At 34.8% G+C, this 22500-nt stretch overlaps 1 long non-coding RNA gene across 1 annotated transcript in view; it reads left to right on the top strand.

The window, feature by feature from the left end:
- The first annotated feature begins 8694 nt into the window (after positions 1-8694).
- LOC141378552 (uncharacterized) overlaps positions 8695-22500 on the top strand; it is a 109689-nt gene continuing 95883 nt past the window's right edge. Inside the window, exons 1-4 of the long non-coding RNA XR_012393339.1 lie at positions 8695-9026; positions 10411-10453; positions 11615-11709; positions 11843-11934. This is a non-coding gene — a long non-coding RNA (uncharacterized lncRNA). The remainder of the gene's footprint in view (positions 9027-10410; positions 10454-11614; positions 11710-11842; positions 11935-22500) is intronic.

Genomic DNA, 22500 nt, shown 5'->3' on the forward strand with positions numbered 1-22500 from the left:
TATATAAGGTATAACCCCTGGGGTATGGATAAATAATGAATATATCTAATATTTCAATATTTTACATTAGCAATATATCAATATTTATTCATTCATTTTTTCATTTTTCTTCAGCTTGGTCTCTTTATTCATTAGGGGTTGCTTGCCAAAGCAGAATGAACCACCAATTTATCCAGCATATGTTTTACACATTGGATGCCCTTACAGCTGCAACCCAGTACTGAGAAACCACCATACACACTCATTCACACATACACTACGGCCAATTTAGTTTCCTCAATTCATCTATAGTGCATGTCTTTGAACTGTGGGGGAAAACCGAAGTACCTGCAGGAAACCCACACAAACACTGGGAGAGCATGCAAACTCCACACAGAAATGCAAACTAGCCAAGCCGGGAACCAGCGACCTTCATGCTGTGAGGCGACAGTGCTAACCACTGAGCCACAGTGCTGCCTTGATGAATATTTCTAATATTTGAATATTTTACATTTTATTTGTCACCACACACTTTTTATATTGAATATTATATTCAAATATACATTAAATTATACATGAATTACCACATAAACAAATATAGGATGAATATTTCTATTATAAAATAATATTTCTGTCATTAAATCAAATCACAAACATCTCTTAAAGACATATGCTGCGTGTAATTTATACACATGGGCTCAGATTTTATGTTTTTATTGTGTTTTTATTTTTACATTCTAATAATGGCATTTAAGATGTTGACTATATATGCAGTTGAAGTCAAAAGTTATAGACTTCCAGTGAAAGGTTTATTATTATTAAATTAATTTAAAACTAGTTTAACAAAGACAATATTGTTTCAACACATTTTAAGCATAACAGTTTTAATAACTAATTTCTAATGACTAAAGTATTTCTTCTTTGCCCTGTTAAAAATAAATGTAATTAATGTTTTAATTATTTTGCAAGATAATAGTATTCAGCTTAATGCACAGTATTTTTTAGCCAATGATAAACTTCCGGTAAAAGCTTAATGCAGGTGTGGGCAAACTTGATCCTTGAGTGCCTGTGTCCTGCATAGTTTAGCTCCAACCCTATTCAAACAGACCTCCCTATAGAGTTCAAGTGATCTTGAAGACACTGATTAGTTTGTTCAGGTGTGTTTGATTAGTGTTGGAACAAAACTCTGCAGGGACACCGCCCTCGAGGATTAAGTTTGCCCATCCCTGGCTTAATGCAACTTTTGATTTCATAAGATTCCTTTTACAACATAGATGTTGTAATGTAATTCAAAACATTCAGTTAAAGCAGCCTTAAGCATTCATTTAGTTGTTCAGGCCTTAAACGAGATGAATGGCCGTGTAACTGCTAGCCCCATCAGGATCAGCAGGCGAGTCCAGAAACTCTATTGAAAACACTAGGGTAAAGTAAACTTATATTTTGGCAGAAATGGAATTTAATGCAGGGCTTCTTGTCCGGTCTGAGACCCACTTTATATCGTATTTCTAACAGGTAGTGAAGATTACAGATTTTTTAAGGAAATCAGGTGTTAAATGTGCCAATATTATAATGGAAAGACTGGAAGCGCCGAGGCTGGCTGGCTGATAGTAAAAGTCTGTTTGCATATACCCCATTTAAAGGCTTAACTAAAGTTAACTAGTCAAGTCACTGGACAACAGTGGTTTGTCCTATAGCCAATTAAAAAAATATACAATTGCAATCAGAATTATTAGCCCACCTGAAGTATTAGCCCCCATTTATTTTTTTCCCCAATTTCTGTTTAACGGAGAGAAGATTTTTAACACATTTCTAAACATCATATTTTTAATAACTCACTTCTAATTACTGATTTATTTTATATTTGCCATGATGATATAAATAATATTTCACTAGATATTTTCAAGACACTTCCACACCCCTTAAAGTGATATTTAAAGGCATAACTACGTTAATTAGGTCAACTAAGCAGGTTAGGGTAATTAAGCAAGTTATCGTATAATGATGGTTTGTTCTGTAGACTATCAAATATAGCTTAAAGGGCTAATAATTTTGATCATAAAATGGTTTTTAAAAAATAAAAAACAGTTTTTATTCTTGCTGAAATAAAACAATTTAGACTTTTTCCAGAAGAAAAAATACTATCAGAGATACTGTGAAAATTTCCTTGCTCTGTTCAATATCATTTGGAAAATATTAAAAAAATAATACAATTCAAAGGGGGTTTAATAATTCTGATTGCAGCTATATATTTTTATGTGGGCTAATAAAATGATCTTAACTATTATTGTTAAAAAAAACTGTATTTATTCATGCCAAACTAGAAGAATTATTACTTTCTTCATGAGCAAAAAAGATATTATATAAAATATTAATTGAAAAAGAATAAAAATTTCACAGGAAGGCAAATAATTTTGCATTACATCATCACATGATCATCACATGATTGCGTTAAATCAGGGGTGTCCAAACTCAATCCTGGAGGGCCGGTGTCCTGGAGAGTTTAGCCCCAACCTTAATCAAACACACCTAAACCAGCTAATCAAGCTCTTCCTGGCAAGTGTGTTTAAGCAAGTTGGAGCTAAACTCAGCAGGACACTGGCCCTCCAGGACTGAGCTTGGACACCCCTGCCTTATATCATCACATACACATTTTATTAGCTATTATTAAACGTGATCTCACATTTTTAAAACATGCATCCTAAACTCAAGCCATTTCACTATTTACCTTTGTCATGTTTTGTTCTTCACCACTGTCGCCACTGGATTGATTGGTTTGGGACTTGTGGAGCTGCACATCAATGGATTTACTCTTCAGTGTTTGGACTTTCAGAAGTGAAAATTAAACCACGCTGAACTGAACTAAACTGAACTTAAACTCTTAAAACTGAACTGACACAGTTTCAATGAACTAGAACTTCTGTGTTAAGCTGCTTTGACACAATCAACACTGTAAAAGAGAAATATAAAAAAATATTTATAGAAATAACTAAATAAAGATAAATTGAATATCCTCCTAAACGCATAAACCCCATATCAGCACAACTACATCTTAACAAAGAACAGATTTGTTTTGTTTTTTGTCCAGCATCCTCCGCTGTCAATGTCCCACTGTGTTTGTGGGCCTCGTGTCTCATGGGCCTCTCCTTCACATGTCACTGCATTTCCACACTCACTCATTAGCTATAGCAAGCTATACTTGTTAGGGCTCTTGCCTGCTCTCCATGCAATGAAAGGCAGGCCGCTAATTGAAAGTGTGTTGTGGGGGAAATGAGCAGCGTAACTCTGTGACAGGCCTAAACAAGAGTGTCTCCTCCATCCCGCCAGGAGACAGCACCAATTAAAAGCGAATGAAAGAGGAATGTGAAGAAAGCCTCTATCAGAGACACGGAGCGCTGCTGTGTCATGCTAACACTACAGAATGTGGGGGTGGAAAGTACATGCTAGCTGTTTGTTAGCTTGCTTGGTTGTCTGTATCTTTCTGCTCTTGAGAAGACTTCAGTACTGCATCCAGCATAAGGTTAGAGCAAATGTACTATAGAGAGTATGAATGGACTGCTATACCTCTGTGATGACCTTAGTAGTCACTGAGATAGGTGGAGATGAAGACACAGGACAACTCCACAGTGCCACCTAGTGAGAGGAGAAAACTAAGCATGCACAGAACTTTTTTGCCTGATTATTATTGCTTGTTTTACACCCCACTATTTAGGTTGAATATTATAATCAAACAAGATGATTATAATGATGTGTATATATAGAACATTTAACTGTACATTTTATTTGTTTAATTCATTTGTTTTTGTATGATTTAATTTGTCTTCCTTTTTTCTTTATGATTTTAATTATCTTTATGTGTTAAATGAACAAACAATAATTAATACTATAACATAAAATGTGATTTTACTTCATATTCAATACATCACATAGGCATAAAAAATTTGTAAAATACTATCTAATAGAGTAATAAAACTTTAAATTACTTGTATACAGGTTTTTATTTTGACTATTTGTTTATCTTTTTATTTTAAGTCAGCATATACTTTTATATTTATGTATTTCCCATATATTCATATATCTAAACATTTTCAATATGTTATATTGTAGAATTATATTATATTATATTATATGTAAAAAATAACCATGTTGTAAACTATAATATAAAATCATAATAAATATTTAGAAAAAAGAATTCACAGTATGTCTGATAATATTTTGTCATCTGAAGAAAGTCTTATTTCTTTTATTTCAACTAGAATAAAAGCAGTTTTTAATTTTTGAAACACCATTTCAAGGACAATATTATTAGCCTCTTTAAGCTATATATTTTTTGATAGTCTACAGAACCATCGTTATATAACAATTTGCCTAATTACCCTAACCTGCCTAGTTAACCTAATTAACCTAGTTAAGCCTTTAAATGTCACTTTAAGCTTTACAGAAGTGTCATGAAAAATATCTAGTCAATATTATTTACTATCATCATGGCAAGGACAAAATAAATCAGTTATTAGAAATGAGTTATTAAAACTATTATGTTTATAAATGTGTTGAAAATATTTATATATATATATATATATATATATATATATATATATATATATATATATATATATATATATATATAGCCTGATAGCCGTGTAATATTCCCGTAATATCACCACTCGTACAGCCTCCTCACCCTTCTGTATTACTCATTACTCCGCCTACGTAGAGTGACAGCAGATCAATAAACTCACTACAGTTTGACAAATATTGCTGCTGTTGAACAACATAATGTACTTTTGAGGCTTTTTCAAATAATGTAGTTGTTTAGATTGCAACTATGTACTTTATTTATAAGGATAATGGCTATTTTGAATATTTATAATTTCGGAGATACAGCACATTGGCATCCATCAGCGTGTCATCCCAAAGTCCCTTCAAGGCCTATAGTCTTTGGTTATACTGAGCAGAGCAAAGACAATTGACGTTATCTATCCACAAGATGGCTACAGAGAGTGCATAATAAGCCCTTAGAGAAAAAAAAAATCTCTCTCTTTTGTTCGTTGCAGTGCTGTATTTATACCATAGTAATTGAAGTGTGATGAGTGTGAGATGGGACTCACATATCAGGAATGCATGTATTTGGAGTGGGCCACTCTTTGTATAACCCTGAGTTACGTTTTGGTGGGCCATCTGTTTCTATTGAGTCTCATGTTTTAGTTACTGTAGTTCAGTAAAAAGAAAAAAAGAAGAAAACCTGCATGTGTCTAGCGTTCTTCGTTATTGCAACCACAGCAGTTATATGGTAGTGTTTGCATTGCTTTGGCCTTTTCATGGTAAACTATTGTGATCTCTCAATGGCAACAGAGAAATACTGTGAAATCTCTGTAGAATGATGGCTTTTCATGCCTCATAATCTTAAAATGTGAGTAAAATCACCTGTTTTGTCATCACTTTAGACATCACGCTAGAGAATCATTCAAATACTAGCTCTAAAGTGCGTTAGTGAATGAGCAACAGTTTCTGCTGTTCTGACGTCAGCTGCAGATGTTAATGAATGGCAGGAGAAAGTAGTTCCTCATACAAAAGTATTTTTGAGACTCTCCATGTTTGATTCTCTTTTTTATATACACAACATTATGATCGAACGGTTGTATAAACGCAGTATCACATTCATAGCAGTGCAATATGGCTGTATATATTAATGTGTTATTATTTTCTGGTCTGACTCCACTACTGACTGACCATTGATTTACATTTATTCATTTAGCAGATGCTTTTAATAAAACAAAAATGTCTGCTAAATAAATAAGTGTAAGCGTAAGTGTAAAGTTTGCATGCTTTTTCCCCTAAGCATTTAAACTGACAGTTTGAACTATACATTCCGGCTCTATGTTTGAAAGCTGTGCTAAGCAAGAGCCAGATTACACATCATCGTCATCATCAGCCAACAGTTCTTAATTAGTGAGAAACCCATTATCCTCCAATGACATGATCTTTAATTAGATCCACTCTGTTTCGTAGAAGCAACTGGCACCTGTATGAGGCGCACAACACAACAGCCTGGAGTCGCTGGGCTTTTCTGCAGCTACTCTGAAGCCAATCAGCTCCTCACAAAACCCCACCAGATGTTTCAACTTCCCAAGGCATAAATATTCTGGAGGTTTACTTCATTGTGCACTTGGCCTGCATGTTACCTAGCAACTCCATAATCTTCCATTCACTGTCCACAACCCGATCTGTTGCCATCTTATGGAGAACAGAGTCACATATGCAACACATCAGCGAAGCCGAATGAGAACAACCAGTCCAACTGTGTAAACATGACATTTATTCAATAGTGTCTGACTGCAGACTTACACTTACATTCTCAGACTTGCACTCCCTTCCTCTGCAAGTGAGGTGACTGTGAGGGGTAGGTTTGGGGTTAGGGTATAGGTGTAGATATTAATAATGCATGTGCCTGAGAGTGCAAGTGCTAGTCGGTCTGCAGCCAGAAAATTCAGCATTAATTGCCAACTCTGATTACACCACATGTATGAAGAGAGAGCCAAAATCATTGCATAACTCTATACCAGGCCAGCAGATATACAGGACACTTTATGATATGTCCAATGATGAGGAAATGGATAGTTCACCCCAAAATTAAAGTTTACTCACTATTTACTCATCCTTAAATGGCTCCAATATAAACCTGTATGAGTTTCCTTCTTATTTTGAACAATAAAGGAGATATTTTTGGGGAAAAAAACTGTCAAACGTAGACTAAAATATGCAAAACAAATACTTTGGAAGTCAAAGGTTTCAAGCTCTCTTTAAAATATCTTATTTTGTGTTCAATAAAAGAAAGTCAAACAGGTTTGGATCAAGTAAAGGGAGAGTAACTATCTCTTTAACCCGAAACTAAACATTCTACAGTATAATCTAACTTTCTCATTACTTTCTATCATAACCCTTCTATCGTTTATTTCTTCTGATGAATATGTAAAAGAATATACTTTGAGGAATGTTGGCAGCCCAACTTTTATTGGTCCCCACTGGCTTTCAAATACATTAGGAAAAATAAGTACTTTTAAAGGTGCTGTTGACTTGAAATTTTCACTGGATGTTGATAGCAATCAAAGAAATCCATATTTGCAAAGAAAAGAAAATAATTAGTTTACAAATTAAGTTATGTGTAATACAATGAAATGACACAGGAAAAAATATATTGAACACATGAAGATAGAGAGGTGTAGAAATGCATCGAAAGACCCACGACCCACAGACAAAGGTCCAGAATTTGTCCCATACATGAGATCATTGTCATATTTTGACTGCTAAGCCATAATAAATTGTAAAAATAACCCATGAAAGGCTTTAAGATCAAGTGGAATCTGACGCTAGTGAAGTCATCCTTCACTACTGACCTACTGTATTGTTGGTAAATAGTGAAAACATTTTAAAAGGAGGTTTTATTCTAAATCTTGAACCTTATTCTTAAAAAAGAAAAAAATGACCAATAAAGAAGTGTGAAGCAACAAAAGCGGACCATTCATTCGTTCATTCATTTTCTTTTCGGCTTAGTCCCTTTATTAATCTGGGGTCATCACAGTGGAATGAACCGCCAACTAATCCAGCATATGTTTTTTTATGCAGCATATGCCCTTCCAGCTGCAACCCATCTCTCGGAAACATTCACACTCATACAATTCGGACAATTTAGCCAACCCAATTCACCTGTACCACATGTCTTTGGACTGTGGAGGAAACCCATAGGAAACTTACGCGAACGCAGGGAGAACATGCAGACTGCAAACAGAAACGGCAACTGACCCAGCCAAGGCTTGAACCAGCGACCCTCTTGCTGTGAGGCGACAGCACTACATACTGTGCCACCGCGTCGCCCAAAAGCAGACCATATTAAAGTTAATTTTAATACTTAGGTTATTGTTGTTATCATCTACAAGTCGAAAAAAATCATCAAGCCTTACATTATTATTTTTTTTTATTGTTTAATATTTAAATGGACAAATTCTGACTGAGGAAAGTTGAATGTGCTGCAGTTTGTTTGTGTAATAAATGACAAGAGGCTACCATTTTAATGTAAAACTTTTGTCATGTTTTTCCTGATGTAATAAAAATGTATTTTAAAAATAAGCTTTTTTTCTTCATATTTCTTTATTCTAAATCTTTAGGAAATATTTTTAGTACATCAAGACTGTGGTTTTAATGATCATCTGACAGTTGGTTTTAATCTAGCTAAAAGATAGTGATTAAAATGTCACTTAATGCAGTATTAAAACCTAATAATTAAATAGAAAATGAAGTACTGCAAAATGGTCCACTTTTTGAGAAAAAAATAATCACCCCTTACACCAGACTGGCTACTGGCCTGGCTCCTTTAGAAATATTATTGCCAGGAAAAAAAACATGATGTGCTCAATACTTATTTTCCCCACTGTACACCTTCTTTTGTGTTCAGAAAAAAAAATAAAAAATGGTGTAGCTGAACACTCAATATGGGCTTCTTGTAAGGCTTAGTATAATTGTTGTAATTAGTTACAAGCAGTTCAATATGATAAAATATGTGATTCCAGCTTAATACATAGTGATATTGTTTCAATACTAAAGCAGTAATTAGTGGCAATCTTACAGCACACAAGAACCTCATTAATGCAGCAGATCTGATAAACTGCAGCTCGCGTCTCAGATGCATTTTCACTCACTTTTCACTGCCGCCATCTTGTGGTCAAGATATGTAATTGCCATTAGTTTATTTATGTTTTTTTATTTTTATGGTTCGGGAGGAGCACGCGCATCATTGACAAGAACAGATTCATAACAGCCAATCACATTATTATCGAATGAGAACATAAGTAGCCTCTATAAATGATCAATGTCCTACCTCAATTTCCTCTCGTCTTTCAGCATCCCTCTGGGTTCCGCAATTTACACCTTCAAACAGAGCTCAGAGCTTTTTTTCCTGGACAGCACGACTAATACTGCATAAGCTTAATTATGTAAATGATCTATAAGTGCGAACTCGAGAAACGTTTTTGAAAAGATTATGAGATCAACTGCAGGTAAATTGGAAACAACCTTTATGTTACAGAACATTATGCACTTTTTTCTAGCTAATTTACCTTATCCGTTTGTATGAGGTAAATGTAGGCTAAGTCAGATGACACGTTATTTACAGCCTATTTTATTTCTCTCAGATATAAATAAAGTCTATGAGTCTCTCTGCGGTTACAATATTAAGCAGTATTTTTTAATTTGTTTATTTGTTTTTTTTTTAACAACGACAATAGCCAGCACTTGACAATGTTATACAAAGATGCCGCACATAGCATGAAGCTAATTTGCAGCCCCCGCCTGGTTAGGCTTTACGTATAAATAAATTAATTAATGAATGGATCATTGAATAAATGAAATGAATGAATAAATGAACGAAACATGATAATATAACAAACATGATTATTAGTATACATGACATGAGTCACAAATCTGCATACTAACAAAACTTTATCAACCTGAATGATACATACTTAACGTTCACATTACAGCATATGATCAGTGGTGGAACGTGTACTGAGAAAAAATCATCCTCAAGTAAAAGTACCATTACTTGCCTAAAAATGTAGTTCAAGTAGTAAAAGTTGTAGATTACTCGAATCATGAGTGAAAGTTAGCCATTTTAAAAGTACTCAAGAGTGGTAATACGCTGCAAACAAAGCTGATGCATTTAAATGTAATTTGTGGATGTGTGTAAACATAACAATCTGTAGTGCATTTAGTGATTGGCCAGCAGGCACACAACTTCATAAGATGTTAATACTAGGTTAGATTTAGGTTGTGATGTCAGATGACCAAAATTCAATGTCTAGCCAGCATCTAAGGACACTGTTATTTTGATGCCCAATAACAACACCAAATGACGTTGATATTTGGTTGCTTTTAGGTTGTTAGAAAGTGACAAAAATCCATTGTCAAGCTAACATCTTAAACCAACGTCATATTGACGTCAAATACTGATATTTATTCATCAGGTCTATGGCAACCAAAATCCAACATTTAATAAACATCAATTCCACTCAAAGTCAAGCTGTTACATCATTGGATATTAATATTTGGTTACTTTTAGGTTAAACACTAACGTCGTCTGCCTGACGTTGGGTTTTGATGTCAACACGAGTTTCATTTACAAACAAAATGCAACATCCCCATGACGTTGGTGTGCAACATCAAGCTGATGTCATGTTGTAAAAGTACCAAATACTGCACTAAAAATTGTACTCAAGGGAAAGTAAAAGTACACATTTTTAAAACAACTTAGTTAATAACAATTCCTGAGAAAAACTACTCAATTACAGTCATTTGAGTATTTATAATTTGTTACTTTACACCACTGCATACGATAAACAATTTGTCAGTATAATTTGTTTTAACAATTTTTTTCCCCTACAGTAAGCTGATATCAGATCTGTTCAGACGCCCTCTGTGCAGTCAGGTAGGCCTGCAAAACCTATTCCAATTAAAATTGCAAATTGCCATAATTAAAAAACTGAAAGCTCATACAAGTATTATGTCAAAAGTATTTGAGCAAGCTACCCCTTAAAATAAGGAACTATGGTTTTATGGTCACATTTCCTATGCCACATTTATAGTTTTAGGTCACAAATTCATTCATTTTCCTTTGGCTTAGTCCCTTATATATCAGGGGTTGCCACAATGAAATGAAGCTTCCAGCCTCAACCCAGAACTGGGAAACACCTATACACTCTCACATTGGTACACACTTATAAACTACGTCCAATTTAGTTCATCCAATTCACTTATAGCGCTTGTCTTTAGACCGTAGGGGAAAGTGGAGCACTCGGAAAAAACCCACACCAACATGGGGAGAACATGCAAACCCCACAGAAAAAAATGCCAACTGGCCCAGCTTGGATTCGAACCAGTCACCTTCTTGCTGTGAGGCAACAGTGCTAGCCACTGTGCCACCATTTAGGTCACATATAGATTTGATAAACACACGTGTGCGCGCGCACACACACACACACACACACACACACACTCCATAGGTGTAATGGTTTTTGTGGGGACTTTACATACTGTAGGTGTAATGGTTTTAAACTGTATAAACTGTATTTTCTATCTCCCTACACAACCCTTACAGGAAATTTGTGAATTATTACTTTCTCGAAGAAGAAAATAAATAATTATGATAATAATAAAATTAATAAATTCTAAAACATTTATAAACCTTCTAAAAAATGGAGACATGGGAAATGTCCTCATATAAGCAACATAGGCTCATTCTGAAAACGTAGCCCTATCCGCTTGTTAAGTGGTGACGTGTTTGTGACGTATGTATACTGTTTCCGGGTCCAAGCCGCCATTCATTTGAGTGGAAAAATCATTTGTTTATGATCGCGTTTTATTACTATCATACATTAAAGTAAATTTTACATAAAGTCATAGTGTACACAACAATCTCTGGGCTTGCTGCATAACAAATACCAAAATTTTAGAAATTTATAAAACAATGAATCACTTTCTGGCCATCGGATATTAGGCATGGACATATATATTGCGATCGTGACTTTCAAAAGTATTAAATCGATTTGTAAATGTTTATTATTACCATTTCATGAGTCTCCCCATTCAGTTGAATAGAGCGCTTGGACCCGGAAGCCGCTCCGCGTGACGTCACACTTAACAAGCGGATATACGTTTCTGGAGACCAAGATAATATAGCCAGAGGTATGTATGGCTGCATTTCACTTTTAAAATAAACGCTATGGGGCGGTATGATGCCGATCCTTTTTGTGCTTTCCAGCTGAACGCTTACCTCCGTAAGGACAGCTTTCCTATTGTAACCAGTTTGTTTCGTTAGCTCGCCATGTACATCGGCGGACTTGAGACACAGAAAGGAATTGACCACAGCGACGGGGTTCGATTCCAGATAAAATCGGTTCCAGAAAGCGGGTAAGACATTGCTTTTGAAAATTGTTGGTTGGGTTTAGGGGAGTGGGTGTACAGGTCAATCAATAAAATTGGTTGGGTTTAGGGAAGAAGGAGGGTGGGTCAGTCGATCAGTCAGTCAGTCATTTAGTCAGTCAGTCAAACAGTCAGACAACAACGGCCTCTGGTTTATTTATGCGAGCACAGCAGGCGCAAATGGCACTTGCGAGAGAAATTTGAGATCTCAAAAAGCTTACACAGTGTCTTCTTGTTGATTCGCAAAAACAAAAACTGCAAAAAAAATAGCTCCTGGAACGGTTTCCAGAAATGTATATAGAGGTACATTTTCAAAATGAGCCTGGGTTGCATATAAGTCACCATCTCCTTGTAATACCTGTCATACCCATGTCATTATGCAAATGTATGTCCTTATATGTCACCAAAACAAACCCACACACACATAACCCCAATTTGTTCTGGCTATTTTCATGAAATATTAATTAAACGTATATCATATTTATTTAAAATATTAGTTTAAGCCCATGTATATATGGCTGTGAATGGCTATGACAAGTGATTGAATAATATCTTTAGACTGTTTGTATTACCCGCAGCTGCGTCTATTATTCCAAGAGGGGGAAAATATGAGTTAATATCTGTCATTTGAGTGTAAAGACCATGGATTACTTTTAGTTTGCTGAGTGCCTGCTGACAGAGTTAGCTTCAGGGTGTACCTGAACTCTGAGAAACAGACAGATTTGATTATGACTTAATTTGCATGTTCTCTGGTCCGGCCCCTTCTTACGTTTCAGTGGAGAAAATATGGGGACCACAAGGGAAATCCAGCATTTCTCTGAGTCAGTGGACTATGAAAACCACAAGGCTACTTGTTTCCAAAATGGAGATCCCATCTAACATTAGGCCGTGTGACTGGGCCGCGTCCCATCTGTTACTAAGCATATAGCGATTGATGAATAAAGAAACAGGTCATGTTTGTTTTGTATATCAAGTATAGCTGCTAAAATAAATAAAACAGAATATAGGCCCCTTTTTACATCTGTTTTACATACAATTGAACCTAAAGACTACAAAGTGAGTAATTTGGTGGAGATTCTTGGCCAAATGGCTTTGCTGCTTGCCGCAGAGCTCATGAAGTATCTGATTTCTAATAAGCTTTTTTTTTCTCCAGGTCAATTGTATATGTGAGTTTTCATTTAGAATATATATATATATATATATATATATATCAGCAGCTCCAAAGCTCCTTGGCCACACCTTCCCTCTCTCTGTTTATTTAAATACGCTTTTATGAGAGCTCAGTCCTTCTGTGTCTCCCAAAGACCGTGACCCTTTGACCTGCATTTGTGCATTGCAGTGCCATTTTTAATATCCTGACTGCTGATCACAGCTGAAGGCCGGCCTGCCCCGTGTGACGTGCGCTGGTTCATGTCATAATTTATTACACGCTATTTTTCTTACACAGCCAAGTTTACAGCAGCTGCCAGAGTGGTAACTGGCAAAGCTTAAGAGTACTATCTAGAGGATTGTTTTGCATATATTACAGGGTTAAGTGCAAACCAATCTGGTTTATACAAACACAGCAATCCAAACAACGAATACATTGAAGCTGATGAGTACCACACCACTCGGGCCGTCTCTCTCGCTCACAGATTGTTTGAGGCTGATTAGTTGTATAAAACACAGAGCTAACTTTGATTACATTACATATCGTTGTGTGTGGACGATTCGTGCGCTGCAGATAGACAGAGAGAGTCCTGGGGAAATGCTGCGAGACACAGGGTCAGTTCAGCAATATGTGTTTGATTGCATTTAGCTAGAGGGGAAACAATAGCTTAGCAATCTATGTGCCTTTTCTTTTCATTAGGTTCATGTCATGAATATCCCCTATATGTGCAACTAAATAGTTAGCGTATATCCTAACATGCGAGTTCTTCCATGTCACATGTTTGGAATTTGTTATGGGTAAAATAGTTCAGAGGGGTTCAGAATACAATCTCAAAAGTCGGAATGAAATTGTCTTGGCGTTTTAAATGGAACACCTCCGTATGTCACTGAAAATAATCTTCCATATGCTCCTATATCCTCCAGTGGACAATGAAAGGGGAAGTATTTGTGGTTAAAGGCGCGCTCGAAGTGAGAGCACCAGATAGCCTTTGGATGCAGAGCTCTACGGTCTGCGCTGATTTCCCACAAACCCGTCAGCTAAAGTTACAGATGCAAAAGACAGAATCCAACTTGTATCATGTGTGTTTTCACTCAGATCCGCCATTTGGTCAGAGTATCTGTTAATCCCACAAGCTGTACCCTCTCTTGTTACTGCTGCAGTGAAATATGTGCGCTCTCGTTCGACAGTGTACAACAGGGCTAAAAGCTCCCTCGGGGAAAAAAACGCTTTAGCTTTTATTTTCACACACAACACCAAATAAAAACAAATGTTTCGTGCTGTTATTTTGTATTGAAAGTAAAATCTTAATGGGACACCACTTTCACCTTTTTGTAAGCATGCACTGTAAAATTATGATGCGTGGGATTACAGAAAAAATGGATATAATTAAATAATGAATTTATATTTATTATAATTACTAGAAATTATTCAATTACTAAAAAAACTGATTGTTATATTTGACAATGCCTGAAAACATCCAACTCGATCTAACAGTTTTTTTTATTGTAGGTATGATGACAATGTAATAATTATTAAATATAATTTAAATATATCTATATTTTTTCTTCTTTTTTTAAATATATCCCAAATGATGTTTAACAGAGCAAAGAAAATTTTACAGCATATTTGATAACATTTTTTCATCTGGAAAAAGTCTTAATTGTTTTATTTCGGCTAGAATAAAAGTAGTTATTAATTTTTTAAACACCATTTTAAGGACAAAATAATTAGCCCCTTTAAGCTAATTTTTTCCTACTGTCCACAGAACAAAACTATCGTTATACAAAAACTTTCCTAATTACCCTAACCTGCCTAGTTAACCTAATTAACCTAGTTAATAGTTAATAGTTAATCTAGTCTAATATTATTTACTGTCATAACAAAGATAAAATAAATCAATTATTAGAAATTAGTTATTAAAACTATTATGTTTACAAATGTGTTGGGAAAAATCTTCTCTCTGTTAAACAGGAATTGGGGAAAAAATAAAAAGACGGTCTAATATTTCAGGGGGCTAATAATTCTGACTTTAACTGTATACAATTAGTTAAATCTGACAGTGCTTAAACCTATTTGACCCAATCACAATAAATAAATAAATTCGCTTCAACGAAAATGTGCTGCATTTAGATTAGTTTGATTTGTTCATATATCTATATGATTTTTGATAAAATGTTTTTTGAAAAGTTATTTTTAGACATAAAGGTTTGTATGAATGTATAACTGCCCATTGCCTATAAGAAGAAAAAAAATAGATTGTGTGATGTTTTGGATTCATTGGCCATCAATTTTCAATGAGTTATTGATTAAGTTTTGAGACACTCAAAGTGCTTTTGACTTTTGTAATCCTATTTCACAAACTTAACAGTTTTGACTAAAATAGGCCAGGTGCTATACCAATTTTAGCACATATTAAATATGACGTTGTTTCTTATATTATTCACAGTTGTGCGGAAAATTTGCTCATATTGACAGTTTCAAACACATCAGAAATTAATTTGTGAAATATACCTGTACTGGCCATTTAGCTCAAAGATGTTACATTTTTATTGACCAAAATCAGAAAAATACCTGTGCTCTTAGAAAATATTTAGCACAAGGAGTAGCAAAATATGTACTTCATTTAAAGATGTACTTAAATAAGTGACCCTGGACCACAAAACCAGCTTTATGCGTGGGAATTAAAAATATAGATTTTATTTTATAATAATCATTTAAATATTACATGAATATAGATTTCATTCCATAAATATATCAAAATATATTTTTTTGATTACTATTGCATTGCAATTAATTTAGACAAATTTAAAGGTGATTTTCTCAATATTTAGATTTTGTTTTGAACCCTCGGATTCCGGATAATCAAATAGTTTGAGCCAAATATTGTCCTGTCCTTACACACCATACATCAAAGCAAAGCTAATTGATGCACTCAAATTATATTAATAATCAATAATAATTTAATTGATACTTTACCTGTAAACCTGAAGCTCCAGATGTTTACCTTAATTCACGAAAATATGAATAATACAGGCGACACAGTGGCGCAGTAGGTAGTGCTGTCGCCTCACAGCAAGAAGGTTGCTGATTCGAGCCTCAGCTGGGTCAGTTGGTGTTTCTTTGTGAAGTTTGCATGTTCTCCCTGTGTTCGTGTGGGTTTCCTCCTGGTGCTCCGGTTTCCCACACAGTCCAAAGACATGCAGTACAGGTGAATTGGGTAGGCTAAATTGTCTGTAGTCTATGAGTGTGAATGAGTGTGCATGGATGTTTCGCAGAGATGGGTTGCAGCTGGAAGGGCATCCGCTGCATAAAACAAAAGCTGGATAAGATAGTAAGATAATAAGATAACATAAGCTGGATAAGATAAAACATAAGCTGGTAGTCCATTCTGCTGTGGTGAACCCAGATTAATAAAGGGATAAAGCCAAAAAGGAAATGAATGAATGAATGATACAAGTGCTCTTATAAAATATTTTAAAACATGGTTATAAGGTTATTACTACATTCAACTGAACAGTGAGTATTTTAAATATGTATCTAAATATGTGATAAGTGTGATTTCACCAAGTACATATCCCATGCAAAGCCTACAATGACATATTGGAGACCTATAAATGCTTCTGGTCTTTACTGTACCTTTAACTGATTTGTTAAATAAAACATATTCATCAGGTTTGTCATTCGATAGTATTTTAAATCAGAATAAAAATCTCTTCCATGCGTGGGTGGGTGTCACAAGACAAACCCACTATTCCGTTTGCTTAGTTCAGGTGGGAATTAAAATATGCTATTAATTTTGGTCCCGAGAATAATACAGCACACTGAGATTGGTTGTGTGCCAGGGGTCCACACTCTCTCTCTGCGCGGGAACAGACGGCTCTCTCACGGCCGACATCTGCGCGGCTGGCCGCTTTGTCATGTTGTTGGCGCAGCGCTGTCACTCTGAGAGAAACAGCGTGACCATGTTGATTAGGGTAACCTTTTGGGCAGAGAGTGGAAATATGCTGTCAGCTCATTACAAAAATACATAAGCTCTCACATTCAATTACTCACTTAGCAACGGAAGATTAGTTCGCGGGAGCTTGTTGGCAGCTCCCGCGAACTAATCTTCCGTTGCTAAGTGAGTAATTGAATGTGAGTTGCCTTCGCGGGGTCAGGAGAGTGAGGCTGTAATCAGAGCAGTTTGAGTACCGCTGCTGTATCGCTTTCTCTTTCGCTCCCTCTGTCGGATTCTCCTGCAAGCCTATAGCTGCTCTCCTGACCCTACCTCTCCAGTCAAACCAAAACGCCGCTAAATATTTACTCTGCTGCACGTCTTTTTTCCCTTTTGGGTCTTAAGTGAATTTCATAGTTCATAAAACATCACACGGGTTCTTTAATGAGAGCTTCCCGCTCATGCTATAACACGGGGCCCTCGCGAGCCTCATGTGTGTTATATTTAGGGTAAGTGCAAACCCACCGCTCGGAATCCCACCCAGAAAAACACAGTTAAACGCGACTGCAGATTCGATGATTGATTATAGTGTTTGACCAAACTTTACGTGTGAAAAATTAGGAAAGCACGAATTCAAGGATGAAAAGTTTACCCGTGCTAAAGCTGGTCATGTGACGCTGTGCCGACAAACAAGCTACATAGATTTTAAGTTAACTTAAGTGTGTCCTTACAAACATTAGCCTAGTTTATTCAAATGTAGGCTGTTAGTTGACTTGTTTTAAACTAAAACAAGAACATTTAATTTGATCCTATCATTGGCTACTTTAAAGACTACAACTCAGCATGCTTGATTTAAATAGGCCTATTGACAGAAAATCAAAGTATATTTGGTCTATACTCAATGTTTTATGTAAGATTACTTCACGTCTTCCGAGAATGCTTTTCTTAAGGTTTTTGTACTGTTAAGTAAGTGATATAAAGACTTCAAAAAAAAAAAAAAAAACTCTTAAGTGCTGTCTAAAATTTACATTGAAAATGAACCTTTTTTTCTTATCCTCCTTTGTTTATGTAGAGGTTTTTCACTTTAAAGACCTGGAAAAGGACTAATTCTTTGCCCTAAAAGTGAAATTACTGAACATACACACAGGAGACTGATAAAAATGCTAACTTTAGAGAACAATTTCAGACAACATTTAGAGGTTTTTGCATCTAAACTCTTCATGTATATATAGTTGCAATCAGAATTATGAAAAAAAGAACAACCTGAATTATTAGCCTCCCTGTGTTTTTTCCCCCAATTTCTGTTTAACAAAGAGTAGATTTTTTAACTGATTTATTCTATCTTTGCAATGATGATAGTAAATAATACTTTACTAGATATTTTTAAAGACATTTCTATACAGCTTAAAATGTTACTTAAAGGCTTAACTAGGTTAACTAGGCAGGATGGGGTAATTAGGCAAGTTATTGTATAATGATGGTTTGTTCTGTAGTATATATATATATATATATATATATATATATATATATATATATATATATATATATATATATATATATATATATATATAGCCTAAAGGGGCTAATAATTTTGACCTTGAAATATTTTTGTTTTTTTTTTATGTAAAATTGCTTTTATTCTAGCCAAAATAATACAAATAAGACTTTCTCCAGAAGAAAAAATAATAATATCTGACATACTGTGAAAATGTTCTTGCTCTGTTAAACATAATTTGGGAAATATTTTTAAAAAGTAAAAAAATTCAAAGGGGGTTTAATAATTGTGAATTCAACTAACTGTTCGAAAGTAGTTTATAATTTAATTAAATAATTTATTCCAGTGATTTTAAAGATGAATTTTTAGCCTCTTTACTTCAGTCTTCAGTGTCACATGATCCTTCAGAAATCATAATTATTATTATTATTGATATTATTAATGGTAAAAGTAATAAAAGCAGTAATGATTGGAGTAATCATTTCATTTAAAACTACATACAATAAGAAAGCAGTTATAAACAAAATTTATAAATATTATTACATTAATATTATTATTTATTTTTAAACTTAATAAATGCCGCCTCAATGAGCAGAATAATTTTCTGGTAAAAAAACTGGTATACTGGTCAAAAGTTTGGGGTCAGTGTTTTATATATTTATTTATTTTTTAAACAAATTTATTCTGTTCATCAATGCGGCAAAACTTTTGACCGGTATATATTATGTTTATAGCAACAAATTCATTTAGAGCAAATAAAACACCCATGGAACAGAACGGGGAAAATTGCTTAAATGTAATTAAAGTACTGTGAAAGGTTTTTACAAATAGAAAAACAAATAGAAAAATAGAATCGTATAGGGTTACTGGTGCAAAGATAAGTATGAGTTAACTTAAAATAAATTACAAGATTACAAAACCAAGAGTTTATTTTAAAGTGTACTTTCATAAACTAAAAAGTTTATATACATTTATTAAATCATCAGTGAATGTAAACTTGTTAGTACAAATAAAACACTTCAAGAAATCAAGGTTTACTAATCACCCAAACAGTAAATTAATAATTAATGACTGTATAATTTAACATAACTAGTTTGTTTATGCTTAATTTCTGATCTGAAAACATTTAATGTTTAAAATTTAAGAATTTACTTTTATTGAAGTTTTTTAATAACATGTCATATTGTCTGGACTGGTCTTGTAAACAATGGCAGGAAATTAGGTAATGAGCTGCCAGTATTTTTTTTTTTTTTCTGATATTGTGCATTTTTATTTCCAGTAGAATGGGGTATAGGCACACAGGCTTTTACTTTTAGTCAGCCAGCCACAGGGCTTCAGTTTAATTGTCGTCCCATACAAAATCACTAAGCTTAAGATCTGATTTCCTTAAGCACTGCATTAAAATCTATTGTTCTGCGACATGTCTTTAAAATATGGAAGTTAATTTTACCCAAGTATTTTCAATGGAATTTCTGCACTATAGGCTGCGGCTAATGACGGCACCTGCACTGTCTATTTTTACTCTTTAACAAACAAATGGATGCTTAAGTCTATTTAACTGATTATATTTGAACTACATTACAACATTGATGCTGTAAAAGGAACCTTGTGAAATTAAAAATAGTCAGAAAAGCTTTCACCGGACGTTCATCACTGGCTGAAAAACACTAGATGTGCGTATAGCCTATTTAATATTTCAAACTAGCAAAATATCAATAAAAGTCACTTGTTAAACTGTGGAGTCACATTTTCATTATCAAGTTGTAAAAGCAGAGATCAAGGTCCCATAATGCAATTCGAAAGCATAAATAAACAGAGAAAACCTGTGAATCACAAGCTACTTGCAATTCTTAAGCAGATATTTTGCATTGTACTTATTCTGGAGTGTACTTATGTTTTTGTAAGAGTGAGCAGTGCTTTGTAATCTTCACTAGGCAATGGACATTTTTGGATGCAAAATTTAACAGATTTGTCTTGTGACCACATCTTCACACTCCTGCAGGTCTGTCAGACATGATTCATTTGTGCATATGCATGTAAATATGAATATATAAGATATTTGTTGATAATGAGGAGAAGAAAAAAAAGATTAAATAAAGTGAGCACTAAAAAATCAGTGGATGTGAGATTGGAAACCCTTTCTGGGCCATGAATCAAGCCGAGGGCCTGGCGTGAGATGCTCGCCACCCACCACTACTCTTGCTGCTCCCAGACCTCCTTTTTCGAATACGGATCAAATCTGTTAATGCCTGACATTGGCTGTAAACCAGCTGTCCATCAGCGGCCACGGGGCAGATTTGTTATGACTGAAGGGATTCTGGGTAAGGCTGCCAAAAGAGGTCTATCCCTGTCTCGTGGCGCTGGTGCTTTGATTGCATGTTTAACCTAAGATATGTTTTGTGGAAAGTACGGTGCATGGTGGATATCGTCTGTCAGGGAATTAATTGGGGAAAATAGCAGGAGTTGGTGGGGGGAGGTAGAGCAGACACTATCTCTGCCTTCTGCATGGTGTTTTGTTTCATTGCACTGTAAATTCACTATTTGCAATCGGCATCAGATTATAATAGTTGTGTAAATTGCTTCCTTGTCCTCATTTGTAAGTCACTTTGGATAAAAGCATCTGCTAAATGACTTCGTGTAAATGTAAATGTAAATAATCATCACCGGGCTTCTTTAATCATTGGCTAATTGCGGTGCACATAATATCTGGGAAGTTTGTATAACAAATTTTTTTTATTGGATAAAGCTGCTGTTGTGCAGGTAACATACAGTTGCAATCAGAATTATTAAACCCCCTGACTTATTAGCCCTCTGAATTATTAATTTTGATTGCAACTTTATGGCAGTTTGAATTTGTAATAAAAAGGAGAATAAAAGGTCTAAGAAAAATTGGAGGGATTTTTTTATTAATTTATTTTAATGCAATACTTTTTATGCCTTTAAAAACTGTGTCATTTAAATTCCCGGATTAAAATTTCTATCCAAAAGCACAATATTTATTTGATCAGATTAATTATTGTTTTTGTCGACCTGGTTTTGTCTTTATTTTACCAATTTACCAGTATTTGCATCTTTTGCATCCACTAGAGGGCGGGTTGGAACCCGCAAGCTTGTTGAATTTGAAAAGTCCAGTTTAAATGTGGTCATAATTATAGCTCTTTCACATGTGTTGATTGAATGTTTTGAATTCTACCCCACTGAACTTTAAATCAATGCTTTCTTTCATTAAAACAGTGATACATGATCTGCAATATTCGCTATATATTTTCACTGCACGTTTTATTTGTTTTGCAGATTTGGTGGAACTAATCTCCTGGTTTTTAATACCATGTGCATGCAAGATAACAAATTGCTTTTGATAGATAACATATTGCTTTTCTTAGTTTTATTATAGGACCGTCTCTGGGAAAAAGCGCACGGGGCTCAGGAAAGTTAGCAAACGCTTACAGAGCAGTTCATTTGTCACCGTAATGTAAATCTGTCATTGTGATTTATTGATAATTCATTTGTTGTGAAAATGCTTTGCTTTAAATCTTTGTTTGCGCTTCATCTATCAGAGTGTCGTACATCATTGTGCCTTTGGGTTTTCAGCTAAATTCATGTTTCCTCGTGTTATTTCAAACAGTTCTTGATATACTTGTTTGAATTCCTTGCGGCTTGAAAACTAAAGTTAGAAAATTATATATCCCTTGTATCTGAGGCACATATTGCAATGTTTTATTATATACAGGAATTGTCCTCTGAAACTCCCATTCTTTTCGGATGTAAAGTGATACGCGCCATGTAATTTTCTGGCCGGAAAGAACGACTCTAGGCAATCATTTCTTCAATCATTTGTCCTCGACGTGTTCAATATGTTTATACAGTATCGGGACAGACCTCTTTAATAATATAATATCCCAAACAGCATGTTTGGTTTTGCCTTATTTTATTTTGCACGTCACCCAAAATGACATTTTAAGCCGGAGCCTAGCT

This window comes from Danio rerio, chromosome 17 (assembly GCF_049306965.1).
Source record: "Danio rerio strain Tuebingen ecotype United States chromosome 17, GRCz12tu, whole genome shotgun sequence".
NCBI classification, from domain to species: Eukaryota; Metazoa; Chordata; class Actinopteri; order Cypriniformes; family Danionidae; genus Danio; species Danio rerio.